The following is a 6,000-nucleotide window of genomic DNA, read 5'->3' as shown; positions in this document are numbered from 1 at the left end:
GTAGGGCTTTAAAGGTAATAACCAGCACCTTGAATCGTGCTCGGAGACCAATAGGAAGCCAGTGCAGCTCGCGGAGGATAGGTATAGTGTGGGCGTATGTTGCTACACCCAGTATCGCTCGGGGGGCTGCATTCTGGACTAATTGTAGTCTCCGAACACTTTTCAGGGGCAGCCCCATGTACAGCGCTGTCCATCTCCGGAAGCAGAAACTTAAATCTCTCACACTCTGTAGTGTAGTCATGCATCAGAAGGCAGGACAAGAAACAATGGATGGAAACTAATCAAGGAGAGGACCAACCTGGAATTAAGGAGAAACTTCCTAGCAATGAGAACAATTAACCAGTGGAATGGTTATTTCAGAAGTTGTGGGTGCTTCAACACTGGAGGTTTTCAAGAAGAGACTGGACAGCCGCTTGTCTGAAATGGTATAGGTTTGGGCAGGGGGTTGGACTAGAAGACCTCCAAGGTCCCTTCCAACTCTGTTCTGTTCTGTTCCTGTTTGTATTCCTATTTCTATTGGCTACTGGTTTGGAATGTTTGGAATGTTTATTATAATTTATAGGCCGCCCTTTTCCCTGAGGGGACTCAGGGCGGCTTACAAAACACGGGGAAGGGGGTACAAAGACAAAAAAAATAAAATAAGACAATACATACCGTATATACTCGAGTATAGGCCGACCCGAATATAAGCCGAGGCACCTAATTTTACCACAAAAAAAACTGGAAAAGTTATTGACTCGAGTATAAGCCTAGGGTGGGAAATGCAGCAGCTACCGGTAAATTTCAAAAATAAAAATAGATACCAATAATGTTTTTGAATATTTATTTCAAAGAAAAACAGTAAACTAGTGGTGTATTCAATGAAATACTTCACTCACCTCATGATGCTGATGTCCCGCTGTGATGATGATGTCCCGTGCAGCCGCGGGAGCGATGTCCCGCCTCCTATGACACACGGCACAGTGATTCCTATCATTGGATCACTGTACCAGAGGAGGTGGGACATCGCTATGTGGCTGCTTGCCATAACAAGGAGGAGGTGGGACATCGTTGCAGAGCGGCAGGAGGGGGAGGAAGGGGAATCGTAAGACAGCCCTGCATTACATTAGAACGTGAGGAGGGGGGATGGTGCAGTGCGCGCTGCGCGGCAAACTGACACAGAGGGAGGGGAAACTCACAGGGGCACTGGGCCATTCACGAGTGTCACCCAGCGGCATGGCCCCGCCCCTTTTTCTCCTCCATTTCGGGCAAATTTTTCACTGACTCGAGTATAAGCCGAGGCGGCCTTTTTTCAGCCCAAAAAGTGGGCTGAAAAACTAGGCTTATACTCGAGTATATACAGTAATATTAAAAATAGAGCACAACATTCATTCATCATTCGGGAGGGGACGAACTAAGATTTTTTATCCCCAGGCCTGACGGGATAGCCAGATCTTAAGGGCCGTGCGGAAGGCCTGGGCGGTGGTGAGGGTGCGGATCTCCACGGGGAGATTGTTCCATAGCGTTGGAGCTGCAACTGAGAAGGCTCTCCTCTGCGTAGTTGCCAGTCGGCACTGACTGGCGGATGGAATTCGGAGGAGGCCAACTCTATGCGATCTGATGGGACGCAGGGAGGTAATTGGCAGAAGGCGGTCTCTCAAATAGCCAGATCCACTACCATGGAGCGCTTTGTGAGTGGTAAGTAGGACCTTGAAGTGCACCCGGAGATCAACAGGTAGCCAGCGCAGCTCACGGAGGATCGGTGTTATGTGGGCGAACCGTGGTGCGCCCACGATCACTCGCGCGGCTGCATTTTGGACTAGCTGAAGTCGCCGGATGGTCTTCAAGGGCAGCCCCATGTAGAGCACGTTGCAGTATTCCAGCCTGGAGATCACAATGGCTCGAGTGACTGTTGTGAGGGCCTCCCGGTTCAGGTAGGGCCGCAACTGGCGCATCAGGCGAACCTGAGCAAATGCCCCCCTGGTCACAGCTGACAAATGATGGTCAAAACTCAGCTGTGGGTCCAGGAGGACTCCCAAGTTGCGGACCCTGTCTGAGGGGTATAAATTTTGTCCCCCCAGCCTGATTGATGGAACATTAGCCAAATTATTGGGAGGAAAACACAACAGCCACTCGGTCTTTTCCGGGTTGAGCACCAGTTTGTTAGCTCTCATCCAGTCTTTGACAGCCTCAAGGCCCCGGTTCATCACTTCCACCGCTTCATTGAGTTGGCACGGGGCGGACAGATACAACTGTGTATCGTCCGCATACTGATGGTATTTTATCCCGTGCCTCCGAATGATCTCGCCCAGCGGTTTCATGGTACCTACCTACGGTACTGGTACCTACTTCAGCAATGAAAAAGGGCTAATGATACAACAAAGCCTTGCCAGAACAATCCTATTGCAGGGGTGATGGGATACTAGGCAGTTTCTGGTGAAAGATTTGGGCTTTTGTCCAAATTGATGGGTTTGTCTTATAGCAGATTAATGCAGGTAGAACCAGCAACCACCTCAGAATTACCTAAACAACGAGGGTGAAACACACGAAATCTGGCAAAGCTGCCTTGCACCAATCTGGCCTGCCCATAGAAAAGCAGCCACTTTGAGTCACATAAACCTGGTCGGAACACTTAAAAGCAACATATTGCATCACAAAGAAAACATTTGCAAAAAGGAATAACATTTCTTGTAGTAAATATATTTTATAAACAATTAAAAAATAAATTTTCCCTAAAAATAATTTAAAAAAAGATATTCTATAAATAAAAAATAATCCTTAAAAATCAATGTTAAGTATTCCACCAGCAATAATTTGTACTGTAACCATTTTAAGGTATAGTACCAGCCATAGTATACTGTAACCATTATTCTACCAGGAATAATTTATACTGTAACAATTTTAAGGTATTGTACCAGCAATAGTATACTGTAACAATTATTCCACCAGCAATAATTTATACTGTAACCATTTCAAACTATTCCACACAATAATTTAAAATGAAACCATTAAAAATATTCCATACATAATAAATTACAATAAAATGATTTAAAACAATTCTATGCACAATACATTTTAAAATATTGAGTATAGAATTTTTAAAAATGGTTTATTTTAATTTATTTTGGATAGAATCTTTTTTTAAATAGTCTAGGACAATTTAAAAAAAGAACCCACAGACAATACATTGAGGTAAACCATTTTAAAATATTCTATACTCAATACTTTTAAGTAAAACTATTTTTAAAAATTCTATGCACAATAAATAAAATATTATTTTAAAATACATTAAAAAAATAAAATAAAAAAAACCCCAGGTCACTTACTAGCAGGCAGAATCAGCAGCTCTCTGATCTGATGGATCCGATGCGATGGATGGATGCAGCAGGGAGCAGGCAGGCAGCGAGGCAGCAGGACAGGTATGACTGGACTGGAGGGACAAGGGTTGTCGCTAAGCACACGACCTGGCAGGCTTAGTCAGCCAGGTGAGGCTGCAGAGGGTGAGGGCGGGGGGCTTTTGGCCACATGGCATACGCCAGCCTGCGGCTTTCGTTAGGGAAGGCCTGAACTTAGGCCTTCCCTCGCGAAAGCTAGGCTACTGCCGCCGCCGCCCACTCACTTTCAGCCGCGTGGTGTACCCCAGCCCACGGCTTTTGCTAGGGAAGGCCTGAACTTAGGCCTTCCCTCGCGAAAGCTAGGCCACCACCGCTCATCCGCTTTCAGCTGCATGGCATACGCCAGCCCGAGGCTTTGGCAAAAGCTAGGCTGCCGCCACCGCCGCCCACCCACTTTTGGCCGTATGCTGTATGTCAGCCTGTGGCTTTGGCGAAAGCTGCAAAAGCTAGGTTGCTGCCGCCCACCCGCTTTCAGTCACGTGGTGAACGCCAGCCTGTGGCTTTTGCAATAGCCGCAAAAGCTAGGCCGCCCCCGCCCACCCGCTTCTGGCCGCGTGGCATATGCCAGTCCGTGGCTTTCGGGAAAGCTAGGCCGCCGCCTACCCGCTTTCAGCCACATGGCATACGCCAGCCCATGGCTTTCACAAGTTGGTGTAAGCTAGTCTCCTGAGTCTCGCTGTCCCCCCTCGCGCTTAGTTGCTTACCTGAGGGAAGCAGCAAACTTCTGGAAGGTGAAGGGAAACAAAACGAAATGAAGGGAGGACCCGGTCAGCAAGCGTGATATGACAGCTGCTCAGGAATGAAATACTCTTTTCAAAAGAGAAAGACTCCAAAAGAGAAAGACTCTTTTCAAAAGAGGAATGTTGGCTGTTGGCACCACGCTTTTAAATGGGTCGCCTCCAGCCTGCTCACTGATTGGCTGGACTCCAGCCAATCAGTGAGTGGCGGGCTGGGCTAGCCTAGTTTAGTGCGGATGGGTGGGGGGGGGTGAGCGAGTTGCGATGGGACGGCAAGGGTGATCGAGCGACAGGGCTGGGGCAGGTGTTCCGGAAGTTACTTCCGGGTCCATCGATTGAACCTCCTCTCACCAGATTGGTGAAATTCACGAACCGGTTCGCCCGAATCGGTGCACCGGCAGAAACCCACCACTGCATTGAGTCATTGTGCCACCCTATCGGGGAGGGAAAAGGAGGTCATAAACACATACCTGGTGTGCCAATTTTCTTTTGTGTCATCATACGCAGCCCTTGCTTATTGTTTCTGTTATCACAATCTCTGTGCTTTGGCATTCTAAATATCTTTTAAGGGATCATTATAAAAGAACAAGATCTGCTCTCACACCTTCCCACACCTACTAAAATCCATTCCTTTCACAAATTAAATGATTATTACTTGCGATAAAGTGGAATTTTCTTCGTCATCACTTGCACCTGCAACACATAGTTGCATCCCTGCCTCTTTAGGCTTGTTATCTGGGACACAAATAAATAAAATAAAAATGCAATAAAATAACTGCACGGAGACTTCTGTAATGCACAGAGGTGGAAAGACTGACAGATTCCCGCAATGGAGGAACGGGTGTTGGTTAATGGAATTGGCTGAAATGGCAAAATTAAGAACCTTGATTAAAGAAAATACTTTTTCTAGCTCCATAAAAACCACTTTTGGATTTATTTATTTTTTGCTGAAAACCAAAAGAAATGTTGCATTAATTAGCAATCAACCAACGGAACAAAAGTTGCCTTCAGAAGTGTGGGAGCTTCATCCCTGGAGGCTTTCAAGAAGAGACTGGACTGCCATTTGTCAGAAATGGTGTAGGGTCTCCTGCTTGGGTGAGGGGTTGGACTAGATGACCTACAAGGTCCCTTTCAACTCTGTTAATCTGTTAATTTTGGGATCTGATGATTAGAGTTAACGATGACAGAAACACCGTGGAAAATTGAATTTTAGATCAAGAGTTTAATATATTTTATATTTATAACTGTCCTGGAGAAAGTTGGAAGTTGTCCCTTTTCTATTTTTTTCTCCCCCCCCCCCCCTTTGTCTTTGCACTTTTCTCTGTGTTTTCCTTTTCAAATATTATTTCTTGTTCTTTTTTTAATTGCCTTTTAACTTTTGCAGAAATGTAAGAAATTGCATTTCAAAGAAGAAAATATTACGAGCTGCTGCTTTTACTAAATTAATGCAAAGACAAATTCATTAGGAGTTGATGGCAGGAGGGAATAAACAGCTGCAGAAGTTATTCCCTCTCCCCCCGCCAAAAAAAAATCGAGGTATTGAATCAAGATGTCAAGATGCATTGGGATGATGAACTCTGGAAGATTCTGGACATAAAGAGATCTATAATATAATACATCCCTTATTAGATCCTCCTCTGCAAAGTTGGTATTGAGCAATTGTGACTTTTAAGGCTAATCCTTTTATTGTTCTAGAGTTAGCATACTGTGTTCTATTTGCTTCATAAAGAAATAAAAGGCCTGTTCCAGAACTGTTTGACTCACACAGCAGAGGATTCTTAGCAGAGGAGAGAATATGGAAAAGTTGGTAGCAAAAATATAAGAACTACCATCTCTGAAGTTGATGGACCGACAGGGAAAAGCATTCCAGACACAAGCTCTACAGCGGA

This window comes from Thamnophis elegans, chromosome 10 (genome assembly GCF_009769535.1).
Source record: "Thamnophis elegans isolate rThaEle1 chromosome 10, rThaEle1.pri, whole genome shotgun sequence".
Taxonomy (NCBI): domain Eukaryota; kingdom Metazoa; phylum Chordata; class Lepidosauria; order Squamata; family Colubridae; genus Thamnophis; species Thamnophis elegans.
Note: the sequence above shows the minus strand (reverse complement) of the source record.